The sequence below is a fragment of the Schistocerca cancellata genome, chromosome 8 (assembly GCF_023864275.1).
Source record: "Schistocerca cancellata isolate TAMUIC-IGC-003103 chromosome 8, iqSchCanc2.1, whole genome shotgun sequence".
Classification (NCBI taxonomy): domain Eukaryota; kingdom Metazoa; phylum Arthropoda; class Insecta; order Orthoptera; family Acrididae; genus Schistocerca; species Schistocerca cancellata.
Window position 1 is genome coordinate 404,965,173 of NC_064633.1, and position 23,722 is coordinate 404,988,894.

A 23,722-nucleotide genomic window follows, 5' to 3' on the forward strand; every position below is an offset into this window, starting at 1 on the left:
CCTCCTGAAGTGGACGATTCATTTCTTAAAACAGCGTTGCTTCCGTTTAGAGTCATACGGCATACCCCATGGGAACGCTGGTCAGCACACCATCGCTTCCAGTGTTATAATGGTATCCGGACTGTGGACATGTGCGTTAAAAAGAATATTCCTTCTCACTTAACTGTTTGTGGTTACCGCATCCATGTTACATATACAGGGCAAGATGGAACTTGTTTTCTCTGTGACGAAAGCGGTTATCTCAGATCTGACTGCCCGCGCCGTACTACTGTTCTGACGTCGACTTATCAAAAAGTCTTGCTTTAACGTTAGCAGACGCAGTATCTTCGCAGTCTGCTGTCAGTCAGTCTCTAGCTTTAAGCGATATAGGGGCAACATTACCCCCTACTCCTCGCCAATTTCCACCGTTCCCGGCGCGTGCCAGTGCGTCTTCTGTCCATGAGGGGACGACGGTTCCAGCAGCGCACGTCAAACGCCGGCGGACTGAGGACGGTACAGATTTCGATGACGCCCCACTCCAGTCTCGTTCTTATGACGCGGCGTTGACAGAGGGTGCACGTTCTGGCGGTAATGCGTTGTCTACTGATGTTAACTGTGATTCCAGTATTACCAGAGAGGATGTAGCTGCTTCCGTTGATGTTGAAATATGCGTTCAATCTGCGTCGCCCACTTCACCCGTCGACGTGACGGTTCCCGGGGGTTCCGTTGTTCCCGCAGAAACGCCGCCTGCTGGCCAGCCTTTACAGTGTTCCAGTGCAGTACCACCCCTCCTCCACGCTGAGACGGTCGAGCAACAGGATTCTACGGGTTCTCTTCCTGACGTTCAGGAGATGCCACCCGACACTGGCACTGCATTACCTGTCTCTTCTATACTTGATGTTGCTGTTGGTCGTTTTGAGTCGTGTTTCCCGATTTCCGATGAGTGCGGTGACGATGGCTCCTCTGTTAATTCAGAGCTGGACGTGACCCCAACCCCTCCACATCAAGGGTGTATGTTTTCACGGAGTGGTGTGAAACAGCGTTTTAACCTGCTCGTGCCGCGGCGCGTCGTGAAAAGAAAAGCAAGGATTCCTCGGCGTCAGGTGGGGAGGACTAGCATTAAACCTTATTTTCCCCGTCTCCGGACGTTGGGGGGAGGCGAACGTGATAGTGCTTTTTCACTAATATTGTTTTATTGACCTTACATGAGTTAACGGATGCAGGCGTACACATTTCTAACCCCCAATGTTAATAGGACACGTTCCCAATTACTGGCTTGCTGCGTTAGGCCAGTTTATTTAGGATTCCCAAGCTGATATCGTGTGTTTACATGAGGTATTATTTCATGTGTTCTGTCTTCCTGGATATTCTCTGTTTTTCAATGTCTCCTTTGAAAATTCTATCGGTATGGCTTTGCTTTACCAAAAAAGCCGGCCGCGGTGGCCGTGCGGTTCTGGCGCTGCAGTCCGGAACCGCGGGACTGCTACGGTCGCAGGTTCGAATCCTGCCTCGGGCATGGGTGTGTGTGATGTCCTTAGGTTAGTTAGGTTTAAGTAGTTCTAAGTACTAGGGGACTTATGACCTAAGATGTTGAGTCCCATAGTGCTCAGAGCCATTTGAACCATTTCTTTATCAAAAAAAAAAAGGTTCAGATGGCTCTGAGCACTATGGGACTTAACAGCTGAGGTCATCAGTTCCCTAGAACTTAGAACTACTTAAACCTAACTAACCTAAGCACATCACACTCATCCATGCCCGAGGCAGCATTCGAACCTGCGACTGTAGCGGTCGCGCGGTTCCAGACTGTAGCGCCTAGAACCGCTAGGCCACTCCGGCCGGCCTTTGCGTTATCGAGATGGAAACACTAGATGATGGTCGCGGTATAAGCTGTAGTTTTTATGACCACACCTTAATTGTTCTTTACGCTCCGTTTGGATCCGGTCGTTCATCCGATCGCACGCGGTTTTATAAGAAAGAAGTTGTTAATTTACTCTGCCGGAACTCGCGCAAGGTTTTTTTAGGGGGTGATTTTAACTGCGTTTTACGCTGTGTTGATCAGACTCCCAATTATACATTTTCTCGTGAACTTAATGATATGGTGACGTCCTTGCATCTCCAGGATGCTTGGGTTTGCAGATATCCTACATTGGTGCCGTTTACGTTTTCTGCAGCTACTTCAAGTAGTCGACTGGACCGTTTTTATTTATCTGCCCCCATATGTAATCAGCATCTATCGATTGATGTAATTCCTGACCGTTTCACTGATCACAGTCCTGTTTCAATGACTTTTAACCACGTCCCGCAGCGGGTCCATCTTTCGTGCCCTTTATGGAAGCTAAACACTCTACATCTCACGGACCCCTCTCTGGAAGACATCATCGCAGACGTATGGCGGCGGACAACCCAGGCCCAAACGCGTTATTCCTCACTTCTCGAATGGTGGGTTACCTTTGCTAAACCCCGGATTCGGAATATACTCAAGCATTTTAGCACTGAAAAAGCGGCTGAAATAAGGCGCACTAGGGAATTTTATTATGCAGTCCTTCGCGATCTTTACGATAACGCTCGTGATGCCCCCTTAGGGTCGTCTACATCCATTGTATGAATAAAAAACTTCTCCAACTCAAACGTAGGCAACTGGATGGGGTCAGACTGCGTTCCCAGCCTTGTTCAATCGTACAGGATGAGTTGACCTCTCTCTATCATCTTCTCCGGCTTCACAAGTGATCTCAAAGGACGTGTCTTTCTACCATTCGTTCTCTAGATGGGCGTGAGTGATCCTCGCAATCTGATATCATGCGCGAACTTTACCAGTACTACGAGGTGTGGCTAGAAAAAAACCGGACTAGTACTGGTGAAACAATAAAACGAATGCAATAAGGCTGAAAGTCGCGTGGCCTGTCAAGTGACTCTCGCTCCGCCTACTGCTCGAGCTTCATCTGCCTCCTGCGCTCAGTCTGCCCGTGGCGTCTGTTTTAAGTAGTTGACGTTTTCTGTGCGTCGGAAAATGTTAAGTGTACAGAAAGAACAGCGTGTTAACATCAAATTTTGTTTCAAACTAGGAAAATCTGCAAGTGAAACGTTTGTAATGTTACAACAAGTGTACGGCGATGATTGTTTATCGCGAACACAAGTGTTTGAGTGGTTTAAACGATTTAAAGATGGCCGCGAAAACACCAGTGATGACACTCGCACACTTTGTTCATGTTGAAACTTTCATGAAGAATTTGCCTAACACTTTCCTTGTCAACTCCTGTTAACTGAGACACTGCTCTGATTGTTAAACGGCGATCTTGTCGACCAAGTATACCGATTTTTTCAATGTTTGCATCAGTCTTTGCTGACAATGGTCTGCCAGTGCGAGTGTCATCACTGGTGTCTTCGCGGCCATCTTTAAATCGTTTAAACCACTCAAACACTTGTGTTTGCGATAAACAATCATCGCCGTACACTTGTTGTAACATTACAAACGTTTCACTTGCAGATTTTCCTAGTTTGAAACAAAATTTGATGTTAACACGCTGTTCTTTCTGTACACTCAACATTTTCCGACGCACAGACAAAACGTCAACTACTTAAAACAGACGCCACGGGCAGACTGACTGCAGGAGGCAGATGAAACTCGAGCAGTAGGTGGAGCGAGAGTCACTTGACAGGCCACGCGACTTTCAGCCTTATTGCATTCGTTTTATTGTTTCACCAGTACTAGTCCGTTTTTTTCTAGCCACACCTCGTATTCCGAGCTTTATGCTGAAGTGGGTTCAGACGGTCCTCCGTCTGTTTATTTCACCTCCCTCCTTGATCGTGTTGTTACACCAGCTCTCCAGGAAGAGTTTTTCTCTGTATTCCATCGCGATGATATACTTGATATTGTGGCTCGTTCTCCCTCCCATAAATCACCTGGCCCCAATGGCCTTCCGAAATAAATTTTATATTCGATTTTGGCTCCTAATAGGAGATACGATAACTTCCATGGTGAATGAAATGATCCACGGAGGCCTTCTCCCGCCCAGCTTTAAGGTTGCTAAAATAGTCCTGATTCCCAAAAAGCTAGGACCTTTTCGTGTGGATCAGGTCCGCCCGATAACCCTCTTAAACTATGATTATTAAATAGTGGTGCGAGTGATCAATAGCCGACTATCGGTATTGTTGACTACCATCATCGCAAGCCATCAAAGTTGTCTTCCAGGTCGTACTCTCCTGACTCCCGTTGCTGATTGTCGAGATTTAATTTCGATTGCTTCCACCATTCCGGTGCCAGGTGCTTTGCTTTACATTGATTTTTACCAAGCGTTCGACAGTGTCAATCATGGATTCCTTATGCGAGTATTGACGACTATTGGTTTTAACGATGCCGCATGACGGCTGTTTAGCTATCTCATCACTGGTATGCGGGCGTCCATTGACGTAAATGGTCGTCTTATTTCGCCCACTGCTGTGTGTCAGGGCATCCTTCAATGGAGTCCATTATCAATGTTGCTCTACGTGCTGTTTCTGGAACCATTATTGCGAACTATAGCTGCTCGTTTGAGTGGCTGGTCGCTGCTGGGAGAAAGGTTTAGCGTTCGTGCATACGCTGATGACGTTATGGTTCTTCTCAGTACCCATGACGATATACGACTGCTGAAGGAAGTTTAGAATGCCTTTTGTCGTCTCACGGGAGCGCAAGTTAATGACCAGAAATGTCGTTTACTCAATTTGCTAGGATTTGACGCTGTTGAAATTCCATGGGCTTCGAAGGTCACCCGATATCGATCGTTGGGTGTTATAATTGACAGCTGTCCGCTAAAGATGGCTACGATAAACTGGAAGTCTGTCACGGATAATATTCAGGGTGCAATCATTGAACACGGGAGTCGCTCCCTCTCACTTCTTCATAAGGTTCGGGCCATGGAAACGTTTGTGTTAAGTAAGGCTTATTTTATTGCACAAATCTTTCCATTTCCTGCGATGATGTCCAACAAGTTGCAAAGTTTAACTGGCAGGTTTATCTGGCGCCACTCTGTATTTCGCGTGCGTTATGGGGTCATGGCGCAGCCCCGTTTGCAGGGAGGTTTGGGCCTCCCTCACATTCGGGTTAAGGCTTCTGCCTTATTCATCCGTCGCACCGTGTTAACGTGTCAACGCGCCCCCCTGTCACCTACAGCTCCCCTTTGTGACTGTATCCGATCGGCGAGTTTAACACCTCCAGTAGATATTGGTAGGATCGGTTATAAATTACGGCACGTCAAGGAATATTTTCTTGAGGTCAGTTATTTAGGAGTAAATATCCTTTCCCAAGTGAATCTCTCCCTAAAAATGTTGTTAACCCACTGGCCAGTTCCTCTGTGGAAGCCCTGTCGCCAGAAACGACCTAGAAGATTGTTTGATCTAACATCACCCTCCCGATTTTCCCGATGGAAGTGGCGTCCCCGTGGTACAAAGTTGTTCGTGATATTGTACCTACCAACGTGCGACTTTTTCGTATTGGCCTCAGTGTAACGGATTACTGCAATTGTTGCCATGAAACTGATACATTATCTCATCGGTTGATTTCCTGCGGTCGTGACCATTGGAGATGGCTTCGCCAACAACTGGCTTTTCTTCTCAGGACGTCGGAGGCTGCTATCTCGGGAGAGATTCTCGTGCGTCCCGATTCTTCTTTCCTCGATCGAAGAACAATACCATCATATGGCTTGTGGGTCATTTTGTCCACTACGTGATGGTGAGTGTATATGACGCAGATCCGTGTGCTTTTCCCCCATATATGGCCACCACACATTGGACGTGGCTCAGGATGCCCCGTTATCGTGAATTTTTTTCTAATATGTTATATCTTGTTTTTCATCGACAAGGCGTTGGACGAGTTGCCATGCCCCCCTTTCTTATTTTATTATATATTTGTGGACACTTCTATGGATTTAGATGTTCCACCATGTAGAAGTGAAGGAAGGGCACGTGTTAAAATTGACGTCCCATTCCTTCCTAACGTTTTTCTGATTTCACCCCCTTTGTTTTTGTCGAAGTGACTTCTTTTGTCTCATTTTTATTGATCGACTTCAGAACGTACCTTGCAAAAAAAAAGAACAGTGAATATTTTCGTTTTTGAAGGAATACACTACCACTTGAGTGTATAATTTCGCTGTGTTTCCTGTGTCGAAAAAAAAGTGCACATCGTCGCGAATTCTGAACTTACAGCCGAGTTTTGGTGTCCAACTGTTTTTTTTTAACCACATTTCGGAAAAAATTGAGAATCTGGAATGTAAGCAGAAAGTCCCGGGTTCAATTCCCACTCGAGGCACAATTTTTTCAACTGTCCCCGCTGATGTTTATCAACGCCTGTAAGCAGTGAAAAGGTCTAGACTTACCAGAATGAATTTTTCACTCTGCAGCGGAGTGTGCGCTGATATGAAACTTCCGGCCAGATTAAAACTGTGTGCCCGACCGAGACTCGAACTCGGGACCTTTGCCTTTCGCGGGCAAGTGCTCTACCAACTGAGCTACCGAAGCACGACTCACAACCGGTACTCACAGCTTTACTTCTGCCAGTATCTCGTCTCCCACCTTCCAAACTTTACAGAAGCTCTCCTGCGAACCTTGCAGAACTAGCACTCCTGAAAGAAAGGATATTGCGGAGACATGGCTTAGCCACAGCCTGGGGAATGTTTCCAGAATGAAATTTTCACTCTGCAACGGAGTGTGCGCTGATATGAAACTTCCTGGCAGATTAAAACTGTGTGCCCGACCGAGACTCGAACTCGGAACCTTTGCCTTTCGCGGGCAAGTTCTCTACCAACTGCGCTACCGAAGCACGACTCACGTCCGGTACTCACAGCTTTACTTCTGCCAGTATCTCGTCTCCTACCTTCCAAACTTTACAGAAGCTCTCCTGCGAACCTTGCAGAACTAGCACTCCTGAAAGAAAGGATATTGCGGAGACATGACTTAGCCACAGCCTGGGGGATGTTTCCAGAATGAAATTTACACTCTGCAGTGGAGTGTGCGCTGATATGAAACTTCCTGGCAGATTAAAACTGTGTGCCTCACCGAGACTCGAACTCGGGAGCTTTGCCTTTCGCGGGCAAGTGCTCTACCAACTGAGCTACCGAAGCACGACTCACGTCCGGTACTCACAGATTTACTTCTGCCAGTATCTCGTCTCCTACCTTCCAAACATTACAGAAGCTCTCCTGCGAAACTTGCAGAACTAGCACTCCTGAAAGAAAGGATATTGCGGAGACATGGCTTAGCCACAGACTGGGGGATGTTTCTAGAATGAAATTTTCACTCTGCAGCGGAGTGTGCGCTGATATGAAACTTCCTGGCAGATTAAAACTGTGTGCCCGACCGAGACTCGAACTCGGGACCTTTGCCTTTCGCGGGGAAGTGCTCTGGTTCGCAGCAGATCTTCTGTAAAGTTTGGAAGGTAGGCGACGGGATACTGTCAGAAGTAAAGCTGTGAGTACCGGACGTGAGTCCTGCTTCGGTAGCTCAGTTGGTAGAGCACTTGCCCGCGAAAGGCAAAGCTCCCGAGTTCGAGTCTCGGTCGGGCACACAGTTTTAATCTGCCAGGAAGTTTCATATCAGAGCACACTCCGCTGCAGGGTGAAAATTTCATTCTAGAAACATCCCCCAGGCTGTGGCTAAGCCATGTCTCCGCAATATCCTTTCTTTCAGGAGTGCTAGTTGTGCAAGGTTCGCAGGAGAGCTTCTGTAAAGTTTGGAAGGTAGGAGACGAGATATTGGCAGAAGTAAAGCAGTGAGTACCGTTTGTTAGTCGTGCTTCGGTAGCTCAGTTGGTAGAGCACTTGCCCGCGAAAGGCAAAGGTCCCGAGTTCGAGTCTCGGTCGGGCACACAGTTTTAATCTGCCAGGAAGTTTCGGTCTAGACTTAATTATAACTTCGTTATTTGAGAGCTGCAAGCTCACTAGTGGTATTTGTACAGCTTCATCTTCGATAATATTCCGTTCAAATGCAAAGTCATTTTTAGTAGTCGTTTTGGAGTGGTTTCAGAATGGTTCAAACGGCTGTAAGCACTATGGGACTTAACATCTGAGGTCATCAGTCCCCTACACTTAGAACTACTAATCCTAACTAACATAAGAACATCACACACATCCATGACCGAGGCAGGATTCGAACCTGCGACTGTACCTGCAGCGCGGTTCCAGACTGAAGTGCCTAGAACCGCTAGACCACAGAAGCCAGCGGAGTGTTTTCAAATTTGTTGTATGCTTCTTGTATAATTAAATATCTTTTGTGTGCAAACGTCCTCATAGTAACGCTACGCTAGAAGTGTATTCTGTACATTGTGATAATGTTATTCCCCTGTGGTGATCATGAAGTGCTTGTGTCATCCATTAAAATTTTCTGAAACAATTTAAGCGTGGGTAATGTCATAGACACATGTTACAAACAGTTCTTTGGGATTATCTGAGGAGAAGGCTCGGCATTCGTTGGTAAGTGCATCCAGTTGTCACGTACCTTATTTGAGTAAAATGACGGTCGCAAGGAATATCGACATGTTGGTATTCGTGAATGGATTTCCAGCAGAAATAAACGCAGGGGATGATGTGTGCTTGATGTGAAACCCCACGAAGAGAGCCACTGCTTCCGTGTGTCAGAGATCGTCCACGAAGCGCTATTTTAGTGGGAGGAGTGCTGATGAAACTTCCCCGGCGTCTCACTGAACCGTTCGCCAGCCGCAGTTAGCCAGCGGTGCTGCCGGTAGCAGCTCCCCAGGTCTTTCCACCTCCCTCATGCATTATGCATTCGACTGTGAGTGCTTCAAACTTCGTTGCAGGCATCAAGAAGCAAGCAGACTGTTGCGTCACATTTCTTACTCTTAAGGCGCTCCTGTTGTTCATTACCAAAGACTCTCGATGAGACTTAGAAGTTGCCTCAGGTCTTACGCTTCAGCGTCTTCCTTACGAGCACAAGTTTTCCGCTGTGAGGGTTCTAATGGCTGGATGGTTTTCAGACTGTGCTCCTTACCTTACAGGACAGCCTACGGTGCTGTAAAGACGCCAAGAAACACACATGAAGAAAAAGGAGAAGGGAGAGCACACGAAGAGTAAGACTGAGTGTATCCAAAAATCCTATTAATTTCCTCCAAAGAAACAATGCTCTCCTCTTGAAGATCTACCTTCATTATTGGACATAAAAGTGGTTTCAGTGTAGGGGCACGTCAGTATCTAACGGTTTTCTAAAAACTTTTGAAATATCATGGGTGCACATACATGTACTACTAATTTTTACGCTAAAAGTTTCATTTATTAACAGACAACCTTCAGGTATCTACATACAATGAAAAAGCAAAATATGGCACAAGGAGTCATTGCAGACAAAATCGTAAATACAGTACTAAACATTTTATAGCCTACACAAAACTTAAATTATTTTATTGTAAATGGAAGTGCTCTTTGGTTCTGTGTAGCATCTCTTGCTACCAGTCTAAAATTTTTCGTGACGTATTCATTACTGACCATCAGATGTTCCTTCAGTATTGTATGTGCTTCGCCACTGAATCATTAGACACTGCTGTGCTCAAGTTTTGTAGTCAAATGGAGGCGCTGACTTGTGCCATGATGGTCATTTGTGGTTGTCACACTTCTGATTCCGATTTCACAAAGTAAAGTTTCTGTACGCTACAAATGTTCAAGAGTATGTTTATGATTGTTTCGCGAATGAATCTGTATCTTATTTTGCTTTTTCGTTCTGTGTAGAAACCTGAAGACAGTCGGTTAATGACTGAAACTGCTTGTGTAATATAAACTGAGCGTGCAACCATGACTTCTCAGTAAAGTAAATATTACTAAGTGAATAACACTGACTTTCCGGCCTTGGTTGTAGGGCCTTCCTCCGGATCATCTACTACAGATACACCGCAGTATACAAAACTCTCTAATTGCACGTTATAAAGTCAGGTATCAATTATTAAAATGTGTAAGAATGATTCGCAGTTTTGCAATAACTTTCTAGTCTCTCCTTCTACTGTTTGCTATAAAATATCTACTATCAATTACCACTACATTTAATTGATAATGGCCTTAGTTTTTTCAACATTCGTCAGTGTTATCGACAAACAGCTCGATACTCAATTCGAGATTAAAATTCTGTGCCACAGTGGAACTCGAATCTGGGATCTTTGCTTTCCATCGACAATTGCTCTACCGAATGAGTTAACCACGAAGGTTTCGAAACGTCTCCTCACAGTTATACCTCCACAAGTAGCTCGTCTCCCAGTTTCCAGACTCCACAGAACTTCTTCAGCATATGTCGTGGGACTTGCACTCCACGAAGAAAGGATATTACGGAGGTATGGCTGAGCCACAGACTAGAGATTGCAACGAACAATTCATTAACTACATTAAACATATCTTGCAGCAGGAAAATGGCAAAATTGTTCCTGAAAATGTGCTCTGCTTCACTTGGTTTGGGACTAACATGGTATTGCAGATATTGTGATCTGCTGCTGACAGCTGCAGGTAAGTGTCTGAATAACAGTTAAAGGCAAGTAATTTGTGGAATACTGGCTGCAGAATATATGAGTAGCTTTAGGATATTTAACTAACGGAACCTAGTGCTTTGCCCTAGACAGCGAGTGTGTATCAGAGGAAAAACGGTGTCACGATTGCCTCAAGGAAGTGTGGTAGGACTATTTTAGTTCTCTACATACATAAGGTAGGGCGAGCAGCAATCTGTGACCGTTTGTTGGCGAAGCTGTAGTTTACCAGTATACGAGCAAGTGTCATCTCTTACTGACTGTAGGAGGCTGCAGGAGGACTTGGATATAGTTTCGTATTGATATAATGAATGGCTTTGAAAGTGAGGAAGTGTAAAGTCATGTATTGAGTAGAAAAAACAGAGTTAGTGGTTTGTTACTGATAAAATTAGGACTATTATTTTTCTTGGGGTGACGTAGCAAATAGATCAGTAAAAGAACCATCACATAAGGTTGGTTGTAGCGTAGACTAAGAGTCGACGTCGATGTATTGGGGTAAAAGTACGAAAGTGTAGCCTATCTATAAAAGAAATAGCACACAGAATGTATTTACGATCCATTACTACCAGCCGAGAAGGAAGAAGGAATCTATAAATTTGCCCCTCGATTTGTAACCGGTAGAATCGATCAAGACACATGTTTCGGAAATTTTTCGTGAAGTCAAATGAGAATCCCTGGAGGTAAGAAATTATTTCAGTAAGAAACGGTATTTTCCGCCGATTGGAGAACGATATTACTGTCGCCACCGTATATCTGGTGTAAGGACTGCGAAGACAAGATAAGAGGAAACAGAGTTGGTACGGAAGCCTATAGACACTTGCCTCTCCAATTGTCCCTTGCACTGTGTGCGAGAGGAACAGGAAAGGGACTGACTAACAGTCGTATAAGGTACCCCTACCACGCACCATGCGGTGGCATGCGGTGTATGTACTCTACTTCTTGTAAAAAGTGAGCCACGTGGAGTGGCTGAGTGGTTTGAGGCGCGATGTCACCGATTGTGCGGCCCCTCCCGCCGGAGGTTCGAGTCCTCCCTCGGACATGGGTGTGTGTGCTGTTCTTAGCATAAGTTAGTTTAAGTAGTGTGTAAGTCTAGGGACCAATGACCTCGGCAGTTTGGTCCCTTAGGAATTCACACACATTTCAACATTTGAACATTTTCTGACCATCTGTAAAAAGTGAAACACTCAGAAGTAAAGATCTACAACACGTCACGATAACAAGACTTGTAAAACAGCGGCAGCATAGTGATTTAAATGGCAGAGCGGTGGCGAGCACTCAGGTTCAACAGCGCCCTCTTTTGTGTTACGTAACGCTTCGTTGGTGCAAAGCCGTCATATGAAGTGGGAACGAGTAACCAAGTGGCACTACGCTTCACCATCGCAGGGTGGAGTACCGAGTGCATTCGGAGGGAGCAGAATTGTGGGTTTCCTGGAAGCGGGTCTGTCGTTCCATGACACTGCAGCTGGTACTGAGGACGCTGTTTCAAAAGCGAGGCGTATCCAAAACCAATGCAAAGAAGAATGCCGTACGCAGCGCTAACAGGGCACTGGCAATACAATGTGACTACAGCGGGAGATGATCGCCACCCCTTCCACTTGGCCGTAACGGACAGAACAGTTAGTCCACAGCTTTAGTGCGCCGAAGCACTGCAGCGGGTGTGGACATGTCTGCGTCGACGATTCTACACCATCTTCCGCAGGCTGCCCCGGGGACGCTCATAACCCGCTTCCATAGACCAGAACCTACCGCCGGCACTGGCTTGCTGAATGGCAAAATGTAGTGTTTTCGGACGAGTCCCACTCAATTCTTCCTATGGTGGTAGCCGCATATGCATTCGACGCCGCCGTAGTGAACGCAGTCGGGCGGCCTGTAATGCTGGGCGGCATAGTGTGATGGTTTGGGGTGTCATTGCCTTCAACGTGCTATCTTGCCTTCTACGGCGTGAGGGCAATCTGAACATCCAGCGCCACGTCAGGGTGGTTTTATAGCCGGACGCAATGTCCCTCTTGCAGGCCGTTCCACACGCTATATTTTAACGGGACAACGGCTGGTCGCATGTGGTGAAGAAGGTGGATGCCATCCTGAAGAAAAACGACTCCTACTGCTTCCCTGGCTTGCCCGTTCGCCTGTCATGTCGCCCACCGAACACGTCTGGGATTTGGTCAGTCGGAAAACTGTTTATTCAGGTCCTTCTGAAGCTACAGTTTACGCTTTATATACGTGCATATTCAGGCGCTCTTTCATCCCAAGCTATAACGTCTAGCCGCTCTCATTGTAGATGTGGTGGCAGGGATATATAGGTAAGTAATTCTAATTGTTTGTCATTATGATCACATCTCTCGGTCTTGATGTTTTATACTTTCTTCAAACAGCTTTCTGTGTAGACTTAGGTACAGATGGTACAGAGCGAATCACCGCAAATATTTCCGACATGTAAGGCACTATCGGTCCGTGGTTTTCACAGAACTGAACTGTACTCAAGGGTTCGTATTTGCAGCGGTTCTGGCACTGCAGTCCGGAACCGCGGGACTCCTACGGTCGCAGGTTCGAATCCTGCCCCGGGCATGGGTGTGTGTGATGTCCTTAAGTTAGTTAGGTTTAAGTAGTTCTAAGTTCTAGGGGACTTATAACCTAAGATGTTGAGTCCCATAGTGCTCAGAGCCATTTGAATCATTTTGTTCGTATTTGCAGTCAGTACCCAGATTTCGAGCCGCGTGGAGGTGCAGTTTTCTACAACAGTTACAGACTTTCAGCTGGGGCAATACCTATTGACAGTAAATTCTGAAAGTATCGTCCGCAGCTCATGGTCTTGCGGTAGCGTTCTCGATTCCTGCGCACGGGGTCCCGGGTGCGATACCGGGTGGAGTCAGGGATTTTCTCTGCCTCGAGATGACTGCATTTTGTGTGTCTTTCATCATCATTGACTCACAAGTCGCGGCAGTGGCGTCAGCATGGGGTCTCCCGGCCACCAATGCCATACGATCATTTCATTTCATTTCTGAAAGTATCGTAAATGACGATGGAGGAAGTGTTTGTTGAAGGAAGCTAGTGCAAGTTATAGTATTATGAACAGCGACAGCTTGTTTGATCCATCTGATTGCTTATATGCTAGGCGACGATGTTCTGTTTGTTTACATTCTGTTGTGTGGACGCTGCACTGCATTGCGACTGTTCTGTCACCTACAAGTGTTGTGTAGGACGTGCTTGGAAGATGATATTTCCCAATGCGCGAAACAGATCACGTGCTCATGGTTAATGTTGAATGTGGAAAGTATGCCGTTGTTCGTGTGCTGTGTACGTCGAAAGATATCTCAAAAGAAGTCAACCTCGACAAACAATTAAATATGATATGAAACGCTCTGTTACTGCTGCCCCCGTTACAGTTTCCGCTGAAATGCTAGAGCGTGTGCAGCAATCGTTGCATGGCAGATTGCAAGCTTGTACATACGTTGGTGGTGGTTATTCTGAACATACGCTTTGACGGCACATTGGTTCTTTACGTGTCAGAATACACAGAGGTACTGCATTCACTTTTGGTTGTGTTCCGTTTGTCCTAGACAACCTCCCGATTGATAAAACGACACCACCGCAGGCTTCCTAACATCTGAGTAGGGCTGGACATACACACCCATGTGCTACAATAAGTAACAAACAACTGACGGTGCACTGAGACTCCTGCAACAGACGTCACTGACGATCTACTTTAGTCTAATTTGATTGTTGTGCTTTCAGTAGGCATTGTTCCGTTGTATATTCGTATCTTTTTCAAAATGAATACGCGTTTGAAGCATAAAATGTCTGTGTACGGGCTGGAGGATCCCTGCCTACTATTCCAATATGTGATATTCGCATATCAATAGCGCATTCCATTTTCGAAATATATGCGGTGCAAGTTTTAGGTGATTCACCCATCATAAAATCGTATACTATCCGCATAGTTAATTTATGGCGTGTCTATATTCAGAGAGCAGTGACAAAAAACTGTGAATATCGCATTTCATCTTCTTGAAGAGAAGGAAACGGATACATCAAGGGCTTTATTAGCACCAACAGTGTCTTGTGTTCTCCATGTGCCAAGGCAATAAAGCAATTTGACAAGAAAATGAATCCTGTATATTATTTTTTCTTCTGTAAAGTCGTAGGTATGAGGTGATATCGAGAGATAAATGTCGTCTGACGATTATTATACGGCTACCTTATTCCTGACTCATACGTAGAACATTATGACTGCAATTAAGTACATTCTTTAGACAAGGGGAATATTACATTACTTTCGTCAAACAAGCATGATTATTTTCCGCTACTATATGGATTGATCAATGAAAATTTTAATTTTTTCTTGCCTTTAACGACTTTTTTGCGTGTAACATGTAATATGATTGCCACATTTCGACCACATCATCTGCCACATTTTTTGTCACCCTATTTAAAGGTGCCAGTATACCTCTTCCATCCTCTCCGGTTTTATTACTTTCCGCAGATGTGCACGAACCTGAGGCTAAGCGAATTTCTTATAGGAAAACGTAGAAGTATGTCCGCACAAAGTTAATGTCAATAATTGAAATAAAAGAAACTCATCACGATTCGACGTTGTCAGCTGCAGATTATTGTTATAAATGCCTATGGCTACAGTCAGTTCGCTCGAACGGGAATATTTTCGGATAGCCTGTTAGTCAATATGAACGATGAGCACAACCAGGACAAACGCTTGATGCTGGTAAAATGCATAGCGTTGTTACGGTGCCTCCAAGACTTGAACGGACGTACAGGGACAAAGCATTATTGTCTGTACACGCTCTTGTTGAGTCCCAGGAGGTTCTCGTTGTAGGGAACCAATGGGATCACATAGCGAGAATAGCTATCTAGAGATCCTTTGACTACAGGGATTGGACATCACTGGCACTTACACAAAAGGGCTTTTCCAGTTTCGCGGTTGCTAAGAAACGGTACACAGAATTCGCTGTTGGTAAGTGACGGTACACAGAAATCGCTGCCTGCAATGATGCTTGTTGATCATGTCCTCAATTTTAGCAAGGGACTGCTTCTGATGTCTTCTCGCGGATGCTACGGTTGCAGGTTCGAATCCTGTCTCGGGCATGGATGTGTGTGATGTCCTTAGGTTAGTTAGGTTTAAGTAGTTCTAAGTCTAGGGGACTGATGACCTCAGATGTTAAGTCCCATACTGCTTACAGCCATTAGAACCATTTTTTTCTCACGTGTTGTATTGGAGTCTTCTCGCGGATGCTACGGTTGCAGGTTCGAATCCTGTCTCGGGCATGGATGTGTGTGATGTCCTTAGGTTAGTTAGGTTTAAGTAGTTCTAAGTCTAGGGGACTGATGACCTCAGATGTTAAGTCCCATACTGCTTACAGCCATTAGAACCATTTTTTCTCAGGTGTTGTATTGGAGTCTCCCAAGACGTAATTTCCTGTCTCAAATAGATTGGATAAAATTTACAGACGCGCGAAATTTGGCACGGACTTCTATACGAGGTGCTTTTAATAGGTTCCACGAAACATTGTCTCGAAATTTGGTAGAACATATGAAGAAATTCTGGTCGTATGTAAAGTACACAAGCGGCAAGACGCAGTCAATACCTTCTCTGCGCAGTGCCGATAGTATTGTTACCGACGACTCTGCCGCTAAAGCGGAGTTATTGAACGCAGTTTTCCGAAATTCCTTCACCAGGGAAGACGAATGGAATATTCCAGAATTTGAAACGCGAACAGCTGCTTCCTAGTTTCTTAGAAGTAGATACCTTGCGGGTTGCGAAGCAACTCAAATCGCTTGATACGGGCAAGTCTTCAGGTCCAGATTGTATACCGATTAGGTTCCTTTCAGATTACGCTGATAAAATAGCTCCCTACTTAGCAATTATATGCAACCGCTCGCTCACCGATAGATGTGTACCTACAGATAGGAAAATTGCGCAGGTCGCACCAGTGTTTAAGAAGGGTAGTAGGAGTAATCCATCGAACTACAGACCTATATCATTGACGTCGGTTTGCAGTAGGGTTTTGGAGCATATACTGTATTCAAACATTATGAGTCACCTCGAAGGGAACGATCTACTGATACGTAATCAGTATGGTTTCAGAAAACATCGTTCTTGTGCAACGCAGCTAGCTCTTTATTCGCACGAAGTAATGGCCGCTATCGACAGAGGATCTCAAGTTGATTCCGTATTTCTGGATTTCGAAATTTGGCACGGAGAAAATATAAAAATGCAGTAAATGAGGCAGGCAAAAAGGAACACAAACGTCTCAAAAATGAGCTTGACAGGTAGTACAAAATGGCTAAGCAGGGATGGCTAGAGGACAAATGTAAGGATGCAGAGGCTTATCTCACTAGGGGTAAGATAGATACTGCCTACAGGAAAATTAAAGAGGCCTTTGGAGAAAGGAGAGCCACTTGCACGAATATCAAGAGCTTTGATGGGAACCTAGTTCTAAGCAAAGAAGGGAGAGCAGAAAGGGGGATGGAGTATATAGAGCGTCTATACAAGGGCGATGTACTTGAGAACAATGTAATGGAAATGGAAGAGGATGTAGGTGTAAATCAAATGGGAGATACGATATTACGTGAAGAGTTTGACAGAGCACTGAGAGACCTGATTCGAAAAAAGGCCCCCAGAGTAGACAACATTCCATTAGAACTACTGACAGCCTTGGGAGAGGCAAACCTTCGTTTCTAGCATTTGTAGACTTAGAGATAGCTTTAGACAATGTTGATTGGAATACTCTCTTTCAAATTCTGAAGGTGGCATGGGTAAAATACAGGGAGCGAAAGACTATTTACAATTTGTACAGAAAGCAGATGGCAGTCATACGAGTCGAGGGGTATGAAAGGGAAGCAGTGTTTGGAAAGGGAGTGAGACAGGGTTGTAGCCTATCCCCGATGTTATTCAATCTGTATATTGAGCAAACAATAAAGGAAACAAAAGAAAAGAAGAAATAAAAATTTTGAGGTTCGCCGATGACATTGTAATTTTGTCAGAGACAGCAAAGGACTAGGAAGAGCTGTTGAACGGAATGGCCAGTGTCTTGAAAGGAGGGTATAAGATGAACATCAACAAAAGCAAAACGAGGATAATGGAATGTAGTCGAATTAAATCGGGTGAGGCTGAGGGAATTAGGTTAGGAAATGAAACACTTAAAGTAGTAAAGAAGTTTTTCTATTTGGGGAGCAAAATATCTGATTATGGTCGAAGTAGAGAGGATATAATATTTAGACTGGCAATGGCAAGGAAAGCGTTTCTGAAGAAGAAAAATTTGTTAACATCGAGTATAGATTTAAATGTCAGGAAGTCGTTTCTGAAAGTATTTGTATGGAATGTAGCCATGTATGGAGGTGAAACGTGGACGATAAATAGTTTCGACAAGAAGAGAATAGAAGCTTTAGAAATGAGGTGCTACAGAAGAATGCTAAAGATTAGATGGGTAGATCTTATAACTAATGAGAAGGTATTGAATAGAATTGGGGACAAGAGGAGCTTGTGGCACAACTTGACTAGAAGAAGGAATTGGTTGGTAGGACATGTTCTGAGTTATCAAGTGATCACCAATTCAGTACTGGAGGGCAACGTGGAGGGTAAAAATCGTAGAGGGAGACCAAGAGATGAATACCCCGAGCAGATTCAGGAGGATGTAGGCAGCAGTAGGTACTGGGAGATTAAGAAGCTTGCACAAGGTAGAGTAGCATGGAGAGCTGCATCAAACCAGTCTCAGGACTGAAGACCACAACAACAACAACAGCAACAACAGTTAATATGTTATGTGGTAACCGTATGCCCTTACTGCAGCCACCCCGTACCGCCCCCACCCCTACCCTCCCCAGACAACATTAGTGTACCCCAGCTGTTTGCGTGTAGTGTAATCCATGGAAAAGTGCGAACATGTTCAGATGTCTGCGAGTCGCATAACTAAGATGGAACATGGGGATCAGCACAGTATTCACCTAGTGGGATGTGGAAAACCGCCTAGAAACCACGGATTCCAACCGGGCCGGCTCACCTAACCGAGTACAGGAAGCAGCTCATTAGCGCTCTCGGCTAACCTGAGGGTAGTTATCAAAACTAATCTCTAACACTAAAAACGAAAAGCTTCTCACCTTATGTGTACTCTTCATCGTCCCTGTTTCATTTCCATGGAAAACCACATTCCAGAAAAATTCTTTCAGGAAATACTTTCAGGAAAGACTTCATAACATTCTAATGAATATGCATTAGAAACGAATTCTTCTTTTACAATAACATTGTTCTTAATGCTGGCAGGGTGCCTTTTATATTTCCTTCAATCTTCCTCATTGATTACTTTGACATTAAATTTTAAAATACCCCTTCTATAATTCCTTCGTGTCTCTAATTCCTTCGACAACATCTAAGAAATTCGAATACATTGTGTTGTTGATAATAACCTTACAAATTATCTGTTCCATTTAATTGATCTCCCAACCGGATTGAAAAAGTTAACAGCAAAATAATCTTCGCATTGAAAATTACAGAGACGAGAGCTATCCGGTTTCTACTAGCTTAAAGTACGCGTCATGTGTCTAAAGAATAAACTGTTTATTCTTTCTGTCAAGTTGTATAATTTTACATCTACATCTGCATCTACATCTACATAATTACTCTGCAATTCACATTTAAGTGCTTGGCAGAGGGTTCATCGAATCACAATCGTACTATCTCTCTACCATTCCACTCCCGAACAGCGCGCGGGAAAAACGAACACCTAAACCTTTCTGTTCGAGCTCTGATTTCTCTTATTTTATTTTGATGATCATTCCTACCTATGTAGGTTGGGCTCACCAAAATATTTTCGCATTCGGAAGAGAAAGTTGGTGACTGAAATTTCGTAAATAGATCTCGCCGCGACGAAAAACGTCTTTGCTTTAATGACTTCCATCCCAACTCGCGTATCATATCTGCCACACTCTCCCCTATTACGTGACAATACAAAACGAGCTGCCCTTTTTTGCACCCTGTCGATGTCCTCCGTCAATCCCACCTGGTAAGGATCCCACACCGCGCAGCAATATTCTAACAGAGGACGAACGAGTGTAGTGAAAGCAGTCTCTTTAGTGGACTTGTTGCATCTTCTAAGTGTCCTGCCAATGAAACGCAACATTTGGCTCGCCTTCCCCATAACATTATCTACGTGGTCTTTCCAATTGAAGTTGTTCGTAATTTTAACACCCAGGTACTTAGTTGAATTCACATCCTTGAGAATTGGGCTATTTATCGAGTAATCGAATTCCAACGGATTTCTTTTGGAACTCATGTGGATCACCTCACACTTTTCGTTATTTGCACACCTGCCACACCATACAGAAATCTTTTCTAAATCGCTTTGCAACTGATACTGGTCTTCGGATGACCTTACTAGACGGTAAATTACAGCATCATCTGCGAACAACCTAAGAGAACTGCTCAGATTGTCACCCAGGTCATTTATATAGATCAGGAACAGATGAGGTCCCAGGACGCTTCCCTGGGGAACACCTGATATCACTTCAGTTTTACTCGATGATTTGCCGTCTATTACTACGAACTGTGACCTTTCTGACAGGAAATCACGTATCCAGTCGCACAAGTGAGAGGATACCCCATAGCCATTTTGTACTACCTGTCAAGCTCATTTTTGAGACGTTTGTGTTCCTTTTTGCCTGCCTCATTTACTGCATTTTTATATTTCCTCCTTCCATCAATTAAATTCAATATTTCTTCTATTACCCAAGATTTTCTACTAGCCCTCGTTTTTTTTACCAATTTAATCCTCTGCTGCCTTCACTATTTCATCCCTCAAATTTCGCATTCTTCTTCTACTGTATTTCAGGCCCCCATTCCTGTCAATTGTTCCCTTATGCTCTCCCTGAATCTCTGTATAACCTCTGGTTCTTTCAGTTTATCCAGGTCCCATCTCCTTAAATTCCCACCTTTTTGCAGTTTCTTCAGTTTTAATCTGTAATTCATAACCAATAGATTGTGGTCAGAGTCCACATCTGCCCCTGGAAATGTCTTACTATTTAAAACCTTGTTCATAAATCTCTCTCTTACCATTATTTAATCTATCTGATACCTTTTAGTATCTCCAGGGCTCTTCTACGTAAACAACCTTCTTTCATGATTCTTGAACCAAGTGTTAGCTATGATTAAGTTATGCTCTGCGCAAAATTCTACCAGGTGGCTTCTTCTTTCATTTCTTAGCCCCAATCCATATTCACGTACTATGTTTACTTCTCTCCCTTTTCCTACTCTCGAGTTCCAGTCACCCATGACTATTAAATTTTCGTCTCCCTTCACTACCTGAATAATTTCTTTTATCTCATCATATATTTAATCAATTTCTTTGTCATCTGCAGAGCTAGTTGGCATATAAATTTGTACTACTGTAGTAGGCGTGGGCTTCGTGTCTATCTTGGCCAGAATAATGGGTTCACTATACAGTTTATGGTAGCTTACCCGTACTCCTATTTTCTTATTCATTATTAAACCTACTTCTGCATTACCCCTATTTGATTTTGTATTTATAACCCTGTATTCACCAGAGCAAAAGTCTTGTTCCTCCTGCCACCGAACTTCACTAATTCCCACTATATCTAACTTTAACTTATCCATTTCCCTTTTTAAATTTTCTGACCAACCTTCCCGATTAAGGGATCTGAGATTCCACGCTCCGATCCGTAGAACGTCAGTTTTCTTTCTCCTGATAACGACGTCCTCTAGAGTAGTCCCTGCCCAGAGTTCCGAATGGGGGACTATTTTACCTGCGGAATATTTTATCCAAGAGGACGCTATCATCATTTAATCATACAGTAAAGCTGCATGCCCTCGGGGAAACTTACGACTGTAGTTTCCCCTTTTTTTCAGCCGTTCGCAGTACGAGAACAGCAAGGCCATATTGGTTAGTGTTACAAGGCCAGATCGGTCAATCATCCCGACTGTTGCCCCTGCAACTACTGAAAAGCTGCTGCCCCTCTTCAGGAACCACACGTTTGTCTGGCCTCTCAACAGATACCCTTCCGTTGTGGTTGCACCTACGGTACGGCTATCTGTATAGTTGAGGCACGCAAGCCTCCCCACCAACGGCAAGGTCCATGGTTCATTGCCAAATCAGTATCTAACCACACCGACCATGCGCAACTGTGGGATAACGTCGCACGCAAAAGAAGTAGAAGATGATGATGAGTTTTAATAATTAGTTCACTGGATAGTATTACTGACGAAGAGATACTCAATCGAGTCAGAGAGAAATCGTCCTTTTGGTATAATTTGACTAAAGAAAGGAATATATTGTTATTGTGCCTCCTGAAGCAACATTAAATGCCATAGTTAGTGCAGGAATGGACTGAAGTGTAGAGTTAAAGCGTATAGGGAATAAGTGTAGAATACAGTAAGTAGGATGGTACTGGACTTCGACTACAGTAGCTACGCAGTCATGACGTCACAGTGGGTAGAATGGACAGTTGCACTACGCCAGTATTCGGACAAGTGATCATAATGGCAACAACAAGATCAGTGATGGAAGAATAATGTGGCTCATTCGAAGACTAATATATGCTCCATTATTGTTCCTCTTGTTTCTGAAGGTCAATTAACTCTCTGTTGACCACTTAGACACACTAAGCAGGTCACATCCGTAAACTATGTCAGGAGTGTAAACCAAAATCGAAGCTACTTCCATGGCATGCAGAGGGGTAGGACGGGACATAACGACCAACGAACAAGTCAAATTCGTCTTAAGCCTGTCAGACGCAATCAGAGTTCTAAATCAAATCCCAGATTTGGAAAGGGAGGTAACTGTTGTCTTTCACAATCAGAGTACTAAGGCTTAAATGTGAGCGACGATCATGTCGTCTGATCAGGCGTATGTTTTCTGCAGTGAGTCAACGGCCATCAAAATGCGTTGTGGTCGGTGCGTCCCCTTTTTCTCGCGGACGCTGTCATTTGGTAATATCAGTTACACTACACAGGCTACTACAAATTATTCATTAGTTCACAGAGTACTATTTTCGAAAGTACCAGGGTTGCCCAGAAAGTAATTTGTCAGCCAAAAACAATGCTACTAACTCGAACGTTACGTATGTATTATTTCAAGTCTCCTGAGTGAGTGCGCCATTTTTCCGTCCCTTCCGATAGGTAGCGTAGCTGTAGGAAGTTTGCAAATAGCATTTGCAGGTGATGTACGTTATAAGCAATGTGCCGTCATTCAATTTCTCACTGCAAGGAAAGAAACCATAGTGAATATTCACAAACGCTTGTGCAAAGTCTATGGAGCATCTGCTGTCGATAGAAGTAGAGTTAGTTGCTGGGCACGAATGGTGAGGTCATCAGAAGTCGGTTCGGCGGAGTTCCACGATTTGCAGAGGTTGGGTAGGGCCGGTATGGCGGTGCGGTTCTAGGCGCTTCAGTCTGGAGCAGCGTGACCGCTACGGTCGTGGGTTCGAATCCTGCCTCGGGCATGGATGTGTATGATGTCCTTAGGTTAGTTGGGTTTAAGTAGTTCTAAGTTCTAGGGAATTGATGACCACAGATGTCAAGTCCCATAGTGCTCAGAGCCATTTGAAACAAGACCATCCATGGCTGCCACACTGACATGCTGCAGCGAGCTGATGTTGTCATTCGTGAGGCAGTGAATCTGTTAATCAGCGAAGGAAGTGTGGATGCAGTTATCCTCAATCTTGGATCTTCAAAAGTGTGTACAAGATGGTTCCCGCCTTGTCTAAAGTTGGTTCACAAATCACACAAAAGAAACATTGATTTGTTGTAACATTTTGAAGCTGATAGGGGGAGGGGGGCTTCTTGTTCCAGACTGTGATAGGTGATGAAACCTGTGTTAACCATTTTGGGCCCAAAATAAAACTAGTCGACGGAACGGCGCCATCCCAATCGCCCCAGAAGAAAAAATTCAAAGCAACTCCTTCCGTCGGTAAGGTCATGATCACCGTGTTCTGTGACTGTGAAAGTGTGGTCATTGATGTGATGCCGAGAGGTGGTATCATTAATTCAGAAGCATATGTCAACTCATTAATAAAACTCAAGGCGCGGTTCCGGCGACTTCAGCGCCGCAGCAACCAGGAGATATTTTGCTGCAACATGATAACTCTCGGCCCCATTCAAGTCTCAGCACTGCTGAACACATCGAAAAACAGGGACAGTGTTACCTCATTCACTCTACAACGTATACTTAACCTCTTCGGATTTCCACTTGTTTGGGTGGTTCAAATGGCTCTGAGCACTATGCGACATAACTTCTGAGG